Consider the following 14660-nt stretch of genomic DNA (forward strand, 5'->3'; position numbering starts at 1 on the left):
TGCTGACTGAGTGCTCAACAACAGCAATAACTTGCATTTATATAGTGCTTTTAATGCGAAAACAGCTCCCAAAGCGCATTACTGTATAGGAAGGCATAAGGATGCTGAGCCAGGGAGACAATGATTAGGAGAGGAGACCAAATAGTTGGTCAAATTGATGGGTTTTGAAGAGGTTCTTAAAGGAAGAGAGGGAGGCAGAGGGGGGAGTTGACGGAGATAATTCGAAAGAATATGACTCAGACAACTGAAAACTCTATTGGTGGTTGAATGAAATTGGCGGGGGGGAGGTTTGGTTGTGGGGAGGTGGGTGGGGTGGTGGGAGAAGAACAAAATTCTGTAAAACAAAGCATTTCAGAGGGAATACATATCTTGAATAGATCGCAGAGACAGAGTGGATTGAGTCCATCTAGACATTTAAACAGTAGGCCACAGATTTTCAGTTTAAAGCATTAGGATTCAATGAGGACAAGGTTGATTGGAGAGCAGGACTTAGTGTAGGATTGGTACAGCATAGTTTTGGACATATTGAAGTTTACAATCTTTAGACTGGTTGACCTAAATTGAGTTGGTGTATTTGGTGACCACTTTCCTGCCTTCGGAGACAGAGTGTTTGGCCAGTTCCCCTGGCAGCATGAGGCAGACGGCACTCTGGATCTCCCTGGCTGGGATGGTGTGGCGCTTGTTGTAGTGAATAAGATGCGATTCCTCAGAGGCGATGCGCCCGGAAATGTCAACCACGAAGGAATTCATAACACTCATGGCCTTGGACGAGACGCTGGTGGAAGGGTGGACCTGAGTCAGCACCCTGTACACGTAAGTGGGGTAGCTCTGCTTACGAGATTTCCTCCACTTCTTGGGCAGCTTCTTGGTGACTTTAGTCAGCAACTGCTTCGACGCCTTGCATCGCCCTTAGCCGCAGCCGCCACCTCAGGCATTCCACTCGACTTGGGCCAACTCAAATCAGCTCATCTTGAAGTTTATGGAGGACAGCAAAGAGAGAATACTTCATTCTGGACACGCAGAAGCATGTATCACAATTTCAGTTCAGGCGACTAAGTGGGTTTACCTTCGTGTGTAGGTGAGTGTCCCAATTTCAACCAGCTCAAGGGAAAAATAACAACATAATGAATTGCTTCTTGGGACTGGCGAAAGAGTCAGATTGGGAGAAACTGAGATTAGGGCAATAGAACACTAGGTTTACCAGTAATGGTAGATGCTGAGTGTAGGACATTGACCCACCAGCTTAAACATGGGGGAGGTTGAGGACATGATACTAGCCTATCAACTTAAGCAGCTCTCGAGAGGCTGAGAATATTGTCCAGGGTGAATTCTGGTAAATGATAACACTGCAGAAAGCATGATTGATTATACTGTTAGCACCCAAAGATCTGAGAGAGCCTTCAGAGAGATTTTAAGATGTAAATGACTCCCTTAATTGCTGCTCCACTCTTTGTTGCTATTTGAAATTTCTGACTTGTTAACCAAAAATCCTTGTACATATAAAGGGGCTAACTGAAGCAGGAGATACTGAAAGAGGGGAAAATGTATGAAGAATATTGGGTTAGACATAGGTCCACCATTATTTTCACAATGAAAGTGAATTGTCCCAAAGAAGCAATTTAAACTGAAACAGGAACAAAGAAGTTGAACTATTCATGAGCCATTAAATTGTAATCAGCTGCATCAGTGCATAACAACGGTCAATTCCTGGCCCATTAATTAGCTAATCGTTACTTCACCAATTAAGGCTCGCCATTTGTGGACAGTTATTAATAGGGGCCATTTAAGTTCCTTCTTTCTGACGTGCTGATAGTACCAGCAGCACAGAGCATCTCTGCCAACTTTTCACGTGATCCATGGCATCAAGCATTTAATGCAGAACTGGTAAGAGGTGTTGGGTACCTTCTTAAAATCTCTTTCTCCCCATTTCTTTTTCCCATCACTCCTGAAGACATGGAAGCCTTGAGCCCTTGCTGAAGGATTGTGCTGCGGACTCTGACAACCCTCAGCACCCCATCCAACTGACCACCCTTCAAGTCCAAGCAGCAACAACAGGGTATTCCTCCCCAGATCATCGTCATTGAGACTGATCCTCACCCCATCCGGTCACACACATTTTCCGCTTCTCATTGGACGGTGATTAGAAGCAGGGAAACTGGGTGATTATTTTTCCCTCTGTCTAACCCAGGGACACTGAAACCAGCCGCAGTGCCTGTACTGCTACCCTGGCTCCCATCAGCTGGATGAGCACAGACCAGTACTGAAATCAAGGTGCTTCTGAATGGTACCTTTTACCAATTAGGCCACCGGGAGAGTGAATATTTTTTATTGCACAAACTTTGCTCAATTAAAGCATGAAACCCTTGTTTCAAGATGTTGCATCAAATGTCATCATTTTTTTTTTGGCTTGTCAAGGCGGAATTATATTGGATGTTCCCAAGCTGACAGATTGGCACAATTAATCCAATTAGAGGTAGTTAAACAATAGACCTAGTGCATTCAAAAGGCTGACCTTCACTCAAATTACAATATTTAATTTTTGGAGGATTTCCTGCCAGCCCATTGGCTGCCAGTTTTGAATCTTAGGACTAAAAATTGGTCCGCGCTATTTTTTGAGTAGCAGGTCAAGATTCACTAGCCCACACCCATTGAGGTGGAAGTAGGAAGCACTCAAATTTGCTGTTGCCACCTCATTGACCTGATTGTAGCATTGGTCTGAGCCTGGTCCGTGCTGTCAGCTGTCTCTGCACTTAGTAGTATTGTATGAATAGCACGTGGTGCAGCCAGCCTGCTTCTCTTAAAGGCAGTCTGTTCCTCTTAAAGGGAGGCTACACTGCGTTACAGGAGGCTGTTGAATTCTACGGCTGCAATTGCAATCAAGGAAAATAGAACGCCAGGGCAGAAGAGGATTCCAGGTTCATGGATATGACGCCAGAGACCTTTGCACTGGAGGTCACCAGGAGGGAAGATGTCATGATTTTGCAGGGTGGGGGGAGGTGGGGCGATGCAGGGCACCCTCAAAGACCAGCATCAGAAGGGACAGGGGACAGGTGGCTAGGGAAGGCAATTCCATGCTTCTGACCCTGAGGACCTGGCAGCAGTGCCACAAGAAGCAAAATGGCCTCACGTGGTGAAGGTCAGGGAATGTGTTTTACCACATCATCAACCTCCCAGGCTGCTTAATACACCAGGCCCCTATCACTCACCCATCAGCACTCCCTGACACTCAGGACTCATGCTTAGAATCCAGATACTCCACATCTCCCCTCAAGCACCCCACAATGATGCCAGCTTCACACCTCAATCCTGACATTTCCACATACCTCTAGCAATAAGTATTACATAAGATGCTGAATGGTCTTGACAAAGTGGAGGTGGAAAGGTTGTTTCCTCTTGTGGGTAAGTCCAGAACTAGGGGGGAGGCACTGTTTTAAAATTAGGTGTTGCCTTATAGGTCAGAGATGAGTAGAATTTCTTTTCCAACAGAGGGCTGTGAGACTTTGGAACTCTCTGCCTCAGAAGGCAGTCACTGAATATTTTTAAAGCAGAGGTTGATAGATTCTCGCTAAGCAAGGGAATCAAAGGTTATTGGGGATAGATGAGAATGTAGAACTCGAAACACAAACAGATCAGCCATGATTTCACTGAATTGTTGAGAAGGCTCGGCGGGCTGAATGGCCTATTTCTGCTCCTATTTTGTATGTTCGTGTTGAACTATGACAGGCACATCGCCAAAGCGCAGAGCGGCACAATCACTGACATTCTGCTGTCTGTCTTACAGGGCAAGGTGGCCCACAATAGAAGGGAGCAAAGCAGAATCGGCAGGGGACAAGGACGTCTGCATCTCCTACGGAGCAGAGAATTCTCCGTATTGTGGGGCCATTTGTGATGGAGCTTGTGGCATCTGATGTCACTGAGACCACTGAGGAATGCAGTGTGTTTTCTCTCCTCCAAAAAGTGTCATCTGCCCAGGCACGGTAACCCCAGGAGGAGGAGGAGCAAGAGCTGCAGCACAATGCTAATGGAGAGGTCCCATCTCTTGTTTTGACACTCGCAGCCACCAGTTCTGATACTGGCACTGGACACACCTTGGGAGCTAATATAGAGTTGGGATCCACATTCAATCAGTTTCTTGGCCATGAGTGGGCTACAAACAAGCCAGAGCAAAGGATAGTTTGTGTGCTAGCTTACCAGAGGGCAAAGTCGCAGACAACTTCTGCTCCAGGGGGAGTCAGATGAGGACATCAATGAAGTGAGATACAGGGGAGCGCTGAATGGGCATGCACACCGAGACTGTGGGTGAATTGGCTGGCCTGTCAGGCTATCAAGGAGCTCCAACATGGCAGAGGGCATCACACTGAACTTCCACTCTTTGCAGCTTCTGTTCCATCTCCATATCGTGCTGCAGATCCAGAGGCACTGCAGCTGCAGCTCCCCTAGCTATTGTAGTCATTGAGTGGGCAGGTAAACAAATCCTCTCCCATCCCTGTGAGGATGCAGCAAAACTTGCTGTCAAATCCAAGAACTCATCACAATATCTCCAAAAACGCTCCAGAGTACTTCCAAGGACTTTATTTTAGTAAAAGCTATTCTAAATTACCTTACCGGAGGGCTGGGTGCCTGACATTTTAAGTAACGCTAGCGCTGGGGCCCTCTTGGAGCTTGTTCTGTGGTGAGTGACAAATGAAGGAGTACAATGGGCCTGCGTGGTCCACGTTTACTGGCAGAGTGCCACATCAGCTGGTGGAGCTGAGGGGAATGCCTGTGCGAATGTCCTTCTCAGCATTGGGCACCGTGCAGGCTGAGCCAGAAGCAGCTGGTGGTGCAGCACACCTCACTAGGAGGGCCTTTGGCTTCTATAGCACCAATGGAGACTGTGATACACATCTAAATTATACATCCTTAGTATTTTATTGGGTTCCTTCCAGCATCACCGAGCAAACATTTCACAAAGAGACCTTCCGATTTGAAGAAAAGTGGTTTCTAATCTTCTCCAGTTAAATGCTTCAAAAAGGGGCTTATTAGAAAGGACAGTTTGGGGTTCTCCACATGATCTGATATAAGAGAGTATCTGGTTCAATGAGAAAGTAGTCAGTTAGAAATATGAAACTGCTGACAGGGCCATTGACCTCTTCAATGTATAATGTTGTTCCCCTAATGGCTTAAGATGCTAGGGGATTCCTGGTATGTCACTGAATCATATCACCCAGAAGATTCCCAGTCTCAATTCCTGCTTTGGGCTGATCCAGGGCAGCTGTTCATCCCAGTGCCACTAGCCTAGGGAGGAATCAAGGTTCCTGCTCCTAATTGCTACCCAGTGTCCACCATGTCACCAGCACCCCACCCCCACTTCTGTCCTTCTGCCCATCCTTGTGGGAAAGTGTATGTGTTCAATGAAGAGTACTGGAGGGCATGCCAGGAGCAGCACCAGGCATATCTAAAAATGAGGTGTCAACCTGGTGAAGCTACAACACAGGACTACTTGCGTGCCAAACAGCATAAGCAGCAAGTGATAGACAGAACTAAGCGATTCCACAACCAACAGATCAGATCTAAGTTCTGTAGTCCTGCCACATCCAGTGGTGAATGGTGGTGGACAATTAAACAACTCACTGGAGGAGGAGGCTCCACAAATATCCCCATCCTCAATGATGCAGGAGTTCCTCGGGGTAGTGTCCTAGGCCCAACCATCTTCAGCTGCTTCATCAATGACCTTCCATCTATCGTAAGGTCAGAAGTGGGGGTGTTCGCTGATAATTGCACAATATTCAGCATTATTCGCGACTCCGCAGAGAGGGAAGCAGTCCATACCCATATTCAGCAAGACCTGGACAATTTCCAGGTTTGGGCTGATAAGTAGCAAGTAACATTTGCACCACACAAGTGCCAGACAATGACCATCTACAGCAAGAGAGAATCCAACCATCTCACCTTGACATTCAACAGCACTGTCAGCATTCTGGGGGTTACTATTGACCAGAAACTAAACCAGACCAGCCACATAAATACCATGGCTGCAAGAGCAGGTCAGTGGCTGGGAATTCTGTGGCGATTAACCCATCTCCTGATTCCCCAAAGCCTGCCCACTGTCTACATGGCACAAGTCAGGAGTGTGATGCAATACTCCAACACTTGCCTGGATGAGTGCAACTCCAACACAGTCAAGAAGCTCAACACCACCCAGTACAAAGCAACCTGCTTGATTTTCACCAGATCCACCACCTTCAATATTCAGTCCTATCATCAGTGATGGCAGCAGTGTGTACCATCTACAAGCTGCACTGCAGGAACTCACCAAGCCTCCTTCGACAGCACCTTCCAAACCCACGACCACTACCATCTAGAAGGACAAGGACAGCAAACACATGGAAACACCACCACCTGCAAGTTCCCCTCCAAGTCACACACTGTCATGACTTGGAACTATATTACCGTTCCTTCACTGTCGCTGAGTCAAAATCCTGGAACTCCCTCCCTAACAGGACTGTGGGTGTACCTACATGGACAGCAACGGATCAGGAAAATGGTTCACCAGCACCTTCTCAAGGGCAATTAGGACTGGGCAATAAATGCTGACCTAGCCATTGATGCTGACATCCTGTGAAAGAATAAAAAAATGTGTGGATGTTGGCTGAGGACATGATCGAGCTTAACTGGCCATGGTGAATTATTATGCCAGCATATACCATCTAACTCAGAGATGAGAAACAGATAGTTGGGTGAATGGCATCATAGCAAAAGACAGCAATTTCAGGAGAAGGATGACTAGTAGATTAATGTTGTTCTGATCTTGCTTCCGCATCACACAGTCAGAACCTTAATTTCCTTATGTTGCTGCTCTCTCTCCCTCTCAGCTTTTCTCACATAGCAAACGGAACATTTAATCCCGTGCAGCCGTTTCACGAGCTGTGCTTTCAATCCCTGCCACAATGCTATTGGCCAAGACTAAGTGGAGTGAAGCGCTATTCAATAGGTCAATCCACTTCATCAAGTACCCGGACTTGACCTTTTGCAACGCAAGGCAGTGCAATTTATACTGCGAGTCAGCCAGCCAGTAATGCAGTGCTCATCCAATTCTGGCCGAGGTGAAATGAGGGATGGAAAGAAATAGCAGGAAAAGTCTGATGGATTTTAGATTAGCTCATCCTTCCTGCAGAGCTTGCCTGGTACCCCTCCCCCCTCCTCACTGTCCAAGCCCTTCTAGAAAGAGGGGGGGAAGGCATCAGCAGATGCTAAACTCAGTTGAATTAGGAACCTGACAGTTTTACCTTTAAGAGTCTTTATGGCAATTAATTTACCAGACAGCATGCAAACTGCTAATTCCTTCTTCGTCCAAGGATTTGACCATCGCTTGACATTAAACTGACGCACAAAAAAACCCAGTATGAAAGCCCACAGTTAAATCATTTTTTGATAGTTGTCACAATTTTTCCCAGAAAATTATTTACGTTGGATTACTCCGGCAAACATGATAATAAAAAATATTTGGATTTTATAAGTGAATGTCACATCCAGCTACTGCTCGTGTAAATAGCGCTGGGATCATATCTGTAAGAGCTTTACTGGAAGGCACAGTCTGCGTGACAGTATTGAGGAGAGAAGCTCCCTGCTACTTATCCTCAGCTCATTTGATCAATCGGAAACATGACCAGGTCAAAACAGAGTCTGTCCTGATAAAATGCAGGAAGTATTGTTACGCACCATCTTATCTGATGTTAAAACGTATTTTCTGTCCACAAGAAGGTATTGCTCAAACCCTCCCAAGGGTGCTGGGTCAAAGGGCACTGCCGGACATACGGCTGAGAGGTACAGACTAGGCAGGTCTGGAGTTGGTGTTGAATTTACCAATCGCTAGCAGGCCGTGCTACAATTGGCCTCAGCTCAGTGCTGCTGGATTTGGAATCAGAAAATCAGTTCAAGATCTGAGTCCTGTTGTCGAGACGTTTTGGATATTTGGATGTTAGGTTGTGAACTGAGGTGATAGGAGTAGTTTCTGAGATTGATCTGCCATATGAGATCTGAGTGACTCCATGAATTGTCTCTAGTGAAAGATCATGACAAGCTTGTAGACCTACGATCAGTGGGACTTTAGTCTCCACGATGTAGAATATCTATGTCACACAAGAGGATGTATTATCCCTGCACTCCAGGGCTATGGGTCCTGTGTGTGGACTGAGTGAACCAATGTACGCTGAAAGTTGCACAGCAGTAGGTTTTGCCCTAGCCCTCCATGTCTGTGGAAACATCTTTTAGAGTTCGCAGGGGTAGTATATTGGCACTTGCACCGTGTCAATCTTGACCAATAATGGGTAGATGCCAACTTTCTCAGGGGAGATCATTTGAATCTTGATGAACACTTTGAACAGTGTGACATTATCTATATTTTCCACGAGATGACAGTGTGTAACCTGTGTTCACTGCCCTTCATCTCGTCGTGCACATCGTCATCATTTTCTCGTTTGCAAATCACCTCATGTATATGTTTCTGACAGGATACTGGATTCTTATCACTTGAAGGTATCTATGTATACAGTGTTTGGATCAGTGCATGGCTCTTTGTAGCTGCATCAGCCTTTGCTCTAGTGCACTGCTGCTGCCAATGGTCCTTTCTGCCACATGCCTCACAAAATTGTTGGAAAGCTGGACATTTCCTTAGTGCATGCAGAAGGCCACATCCTCCACATGTCTTGCTAGGTTTAGATGTCCTGGTGAGTGCGTCAACAGTTAGCATTGTGCTTAGGACCTGTAAGCTTCATCAACCTGCAAGGATCACTTTGTACTTGCGTCCATCCTTGAGTAGCTCTTCGATGCTATACGTTTTGGGCTTGTCTAGCAGATCTTTCTGGAACACTTCCTTGGGAGTGGCTGCGATCACCAACTCAATAATTCTGTCTATTAACTGCGCATTTGAAAAATCACAGTGCATAACCTTTTCTGTGCATCTGCTGATGAAGTGGTCTATGCATCCTAGAGGCTATTGTCGAAATGACATGAGGTCTTGTCGATGAATACAGAAGTTTAACCTGATTCTGAACCGGCCTTCCAATGTAGTCCATATCTTTTGAGGATCCTTTAGCTCGTCTTCTGTTAAACCAGCAATGTGGTTGACTCTTAATTGCCCTCTGAAATGGCGTAGCAAGCTACTCAATTCAAGGGCAATTAGGGATGGGCAACAAGTGCTGGCCTTGCCAGTGATGCTCACATCCCATGAAAGTATAAAGTAAAAAAAAGGATTGTGCAAACATGTTGTGGGTTTATTTATTAATTCTAGGCACATGAACATATATAAGTGGAAAGAAAGCATGGAGACACAGCAGCAAAGCTGTGTGTTGTGTGCTCTGCTATAGGAAAAGTGAGACTAAAACTGGATCACAGTGATGTTCCTTTCTAGTGATGTTATGCTGCAATCCCTTAAAGGCATATTACAACAAGTGCTATCCAGCGATCTCTGCTAGAAAGTGCATGTGTGTAGACATCAGATGGGGACAGGGCCATGCTTTGCTATAGTGCCACTCATTCCTCCCGTCCCCCAACTCTTCCCCCAAATATCCTACGATGCTGCCTGGGCTCATAAATATAGAATTACTATTTAGGTGATGTTCCAGTTGGTCTTTCAGGGACAGTACCATAGTAAGATTCAATGGACCACATCTTCAAGGGAAGAGGGAAGAAAATTGTGGGAGGGATGAAAGACAGTGACCCAGAATTTCCTGCTCCATTATAATGGCGCAAGGCTCAATATAGTGTGCAAAAAAAGCAGGAAATTGTAATGTAAGTAACAACAATCCGTCTTGGGAGACAATGGACTGTGCCCAGAGTGTATGTCACTTCTGTATTGAACATTGTCTGTTGTGGCAGTCGAGGCCGATTCATGAGTGGCAATCCCTTCCACAGATGAATAGCATTGTCCCGAGTTCGACTGATGATTTTTTTCCTTTAAGCAGGTTATCTTTTCCACCATCTTTTTATTTCTTTTGTTCTCTGGTTTTTTCCACGCCCTTCATGACTGTTTGTCTCCAGCCACTCTGGTCAGGCAGTGAGGACTTGCTGGGACTTCCCAATCCCAGTCAACTTGTAGTCTTGGAAGGGGATCTCCGTGTATCACAGACATGGGCAATTTGTTGGTCTTGTGCAAATAGCCAAAGCTCACCATAGAGCATATCTTTGGGGGTCGTCCATTCAGAGCATATGACATTTTTAATAGCACCTTTAACATACTAAAACATCCCTATGTGCTTCAAGGGAGGGTTATCAAACAGAATTTGTTCCCTAGACATGGAAAGGGATCTCAGGGTAGAAGTCCAAAGCTTGGCAAAGTGGTTCAAAGCTTGGCAAAGATGTTCTTTAAAAGGGCATCTTAAAGGAGGAAAGAGAGGAACTGAGGTGGCGAGGTTAAGGGAGGGTATTCCAAACTTTAGGGCCTGGGGCCCCGAAGGCACAGCCACCAATGGTGCAGTGTTAAATGAGAGATATGCAAGAGGTCAGAATTGGAGGAGTGCAGATATTTCAAAGGGTTGGAGGGCTGGAGAAGATTACAGGCATAAGAAGGGGAGAGACCATGGAGGGATTTGAAAACAAGGATGCAAAGTTTGAAATCGAGACATTGCTAGACTAGGAGCTATTGTAAGTCAGTGAGCACAGGGCTGATGGGCAACTGGGAATTGGTATGTTAGGATATGGGCAGTAGAGGTTTGGATGAGTTAAAGTTATGTAAGGTGGAAAATGGGAGGTCAGCCAGGACCACACTCGAATTGTCAAGTCCAGAAGTAACAAAGACATGGATGAGAGTTTTAGCAACAGCTAAGCTTGGGCACACTCAGAGTGGGTGACGTTAGCCAATAACATTAGTTATTGTTTATACTCCTCCATAATTTCCTGAGACTGTTGGGCTATTGCTGTTTCTCCCACTGAAACAGGCGAACTTCCAATTATAATGGTCCACTCACCATTAAAATCAAAAGTGAAGTCAAGTTTGCTGAATTAACATCAATGTGATTGTCGCTGTACCTAGCCAATAAAGAATGAGGCTGCTAAGCCGAGTATGTCTGATATAATAACAGGAAAATTAAGCCTGTGCAAAATGGGGAGATACTCGTTAGAAACTTAATAATTCTGAATGTAAAGTGCGATTTAAGCACAGACTGTACAAAGGTTATAAAACAAGGTTTGTTTATTCCACTGGCATCAAAGCTGTGTCAACTATCAAGGGAAAGTTGAGCTTCAAGGAACAAACTATTTACAGAGAATATTCACGGCGATGCTCCAAATCTCTGCCCTATTCAGGGCCTCGGCTTCTCAACACAGTGACTCACCAGTCTTGTTCTGCTGCCCAGCTCCTGGCTGCAGCCAACCTCCCCTCTCCCTCCATGAGGCTTCTCAGACTCAGGGGTGCTGCCAGTCGGTCTGATTACATCAACATCCCTTCCTGGCTCCTTAGACATCCTAAGGGGCTTCAAGCTGCCCTAGCCTCCTGCCACACTACAACTTACAAGTCCTAGCCTCATCCTTGCTGCTTTCTCCCTCACCTCATGGCACCGGGCTCTGCCCCTCAGCTTGCCAAAGACACTGCTCCCTGCAGGGAGGGCCCCATTGGGCCAACCAGTTTTCCTGCTCGGTGCCTTCTCCTATTGTCACCTGCTGCCGGAGGCCCCACTAGATTAACATAAACCTCTCCCAATGATAATGTTGACAGTAAATAAAGTAATCGGCATTTGCAAATAAGCTTTCGCAATGGTTGATTTCTGAATATTTGCACAGTCTTCGAAACCACAGGTTCCTTGGTCCTTGGCTATTACCATTCTAAAGGAAAAAAAATGTTTATTAATTTAGAACCAGTGCTTGCTAACTTTATTGTTAAAGTGCTAATAATGCACTGGAATATGGTTTTGATGTCAACATGCTGTTTACAGCTTCAGAGTAAGCACCTATGTGTAAACTTGTAAAGTTATCGCTACAGGATAATTTCACTGGATTTGTCATTTTTCTTGCATTGTTTGTTGTGGATTGAATTTTCTGATAGCTGCATATATTTTTTATTGTAAATTCTATTGAAATCTACCAAATGAAATACCAACTTTGGTTTGACGTCCTGCACACAAGAAAAAGGAATCCCCTGGAATTGTGTATACATAAATTAGGATTTTGCTGTTATCATTTATATCTACATGGGGTACAGTTTGAATAAGCACCAGCTTTGTTTATTAATGGCGGGAGACTATTCTCTTAAATAGCAATGTTCCCTGACAGCAAAAAGCACATGTTGGGGACTCCGTCTCCCTACAGAAAGAAGTCATTGCCTGCACTCATGTGTGCTTGCTATGGCGTATTCTCATCAATGTTCCAGCAACATTTGGTGTTAATTTGTCATTGGAAGACTGCGGGGCACAATAATCTAACTCCTGGCCTTCCTCACCAGATTTTAAGTTACCCAGAAATTTTGGCCCAGTATCAAGCTCAAGACAAATCCCTTTTATGATACACGTCATGATGGAATGCCATCTTTGACATTATGGACTAGACAGCTTGTCTCAACTGGGAAGATTTCGGAAGTAGAGTTTTCAGCTTCCCTGCCACTACTTCAATATTTCAATCAATGACAGGTGCACTAGCCATTAACATACTGGCCATTGTGCCAGCCACTGCAAACAGCCATTCCATTTCATAAGATTTCGCTGTTGAATGATGACACTGCCCCTTTAACACGGTTAGATTAAACTGACTGGCTGTAAATGGTTTATGCAAGATAGAAATACTTAAACGCTAATTACATCTTAATTCATAATTAAAGCAGATTAAGAGTCCCACAAGAGGGTGTAAAAAAAGAGTTTTCAAATAAGATCAGTTATACTGATTAAATAGGCTGACACGACATGTTTCATGGGGTTTAAGATAACAACATGAAGAGAGGAAAATACACCCAGGCTTCAACTTATGATTTACAAATGCCACTTGCTTTTGCTTTTGTTTTCCTTTCCCCACCTCTGCAAATTTTCTCCCCTCCTCTCCTGAAGGTATAGCTTTTTGATGGAGTGCAGTTCCACCAGGGCCTGCAACAATCAAGCAACTCACCCAAGTAGATGTTTCTCATGAGAGCGTGACCTTCGACATTGCAACAATGATGCAAGGTCCTTGTGACCCTGGTCCCCACATGCCCCCATAATAAACACCCTGATGAAGGACCTCCACACAAAACATGAACTTATCTTTCTCATTCAAATGTTGCCAGACCCACTGTGTATTTCAAGCAAAAACAAAAACACCTGGAAAAACTCAGCAGGTCTGGCAGCATCTGTGGAGAGGAGCACAGTTTACGTTTCGAGTCCAAATGACTCTTCATCAGAACTAAGGAAGAATAGAAAAGAGGTGAAATATAAGCTGGTTTAAGGTGGGGTGGGACAGGTAGAGCTGGATAGAGGGCCAGTGATAGGTGGAGATAGCCAAAAGATGTCATAGACAAAAGGACAAAGAGGTGTTGACGGTGGTGATATTAGCTAAGATATGTGCTAATGGTGACATTAAGGGTAGAAAGCAGGACGGGCAAGATACAGATAGCCCTAGTGGGGGTGGGGTGGGGGGAAGGGATCGAAATAGGCTAAAAGGTAGAGATAAAACAATGGAAGGAAATACATTTAAAAATAATGGAAATAGGTGGGAAAAGAAAAATATATATAAATTATTGAAAAAAGGGGGGATCGGAAATGGAGTGGGGATGGAGGACAGAGTTCATGATCTGAAGTTGTTGAACTCAATATTCAGTCTGGAAGGCTGTAAAGTGCCTAGTCGGAAGATGAGGTGCTGTTCCTCCAGTTTGTGTTGAGCTTCACTGGAACATTGCAGCAGGCCAAGGACAGACATGTGGACATGAGAGCAGGGTGGAGTGTTGAAATGGCAAGCGACAGGGAGGTCTGGGTCATGCTTGCAGACAGACTGAAGGTGTTCCGCAAAACGGTCACCCAGTCTGCGTTTGGTCTCTCCAATGTATAGGAAACCGCATTGGGAGCAGCGAATGCAGTAGACTAAATTGAGGGAAGTGCAAGTGAAATGCTGCTTCACTTGAAAGGAGTGTTTGGGCCCTTGCTCACTTCCTCACTGTCCCTTAATGTCACCATTAGCACATATCTTAGCTAATATCACCACTGTAAACACCTCTTTGTCTTCTTGTCTATGACATCTTTTGGCAATCTTCACCTATCACTGGCCCTCTATCCATCTTTACCTGTCCCAACCCCCCTTAAATCAGTTTATATTTTACCTCTTTTCTATTTTTCCTAAGTTCTGATGAAGAGTCATTCGGACTCGAAACGTTAACTGTGTTCCTCTCCGCAGATGCTGTCAGACCTGCTGAGTTTTTCCAGGTATTTTTGTTTTTGTTTTGAGATTTCCAGCATCCGCAGTTTTTTGCTTTTACCTTAGTGTATTTCAAGCATTTTGATTGTCACGGATTGCCAGTGTTTTCAGAATGATCATTCTTTACAAAAGAAAAGTTACAAGTTCTTTCCATGAAGACAATGCCCCTTTAAATTTCACTTGGCTCGCTGTTCCCTTAAGAAGTTAGAAGCCAATTTTTAAGCTGAGCTGTCAGGTCTGTTTGTTGACTCACAAGTCTGACCTATTACCTAGCGTCCCGGTTCTGAATACAGAACAGTGTGTTTCTTTTCCTT

The 14660-nt window shown here is 44.9% G+C and overlaps 2 long non-coding RNA genes across 3 annotated transcripts in view; one reads left to right on the plus strand and one right to left on the minus strand.

Annotated features, from left to right (window-relative positions):
* Positions 1-14660, plus strand: part of LOC144687136 (uncharacterized) — an 86692-nt gene that overhangs the window by 33482 nt on the left and 38550 nt on the right. The window lies entirely within an intron of this gene.
* Positions 324-14660, minus strand: part of LOC144687135 (uncharacterized) — a 29151-nt gene continuing 14814 nt past the window's right edge. The window contains exons 4-5 of one of the 2 annotated variants that reach the window (XR_013578077.1): positions 11313-11799; positions 324-969 (exon numbers count right to left, since the gene is read on the minus strand). This is a non-coding gene — a long non-coding RNA (uncharacterized LOC144687135). Of the gene's footprint in view, positions 970-11072; positions 11800-14660 lie in introns of those variants that run through there. The other variant, XR_013578076.1, reaches the window with a different exon arrangement.

Source organism: Cetorhinus maximus, chromosome 12, assembly GCF_964194155.1.
Source record: "Cetorhinus maximus chromosome 12, sCetMax3.hap1.1, whole genome shotgun sequence".
NCBI lineage: Eukaryota > Metazoa > Chordata > Chondrichthyes > Lamniformes > Cetorhinidae > Cetorhinus > Cetorhinus maximus.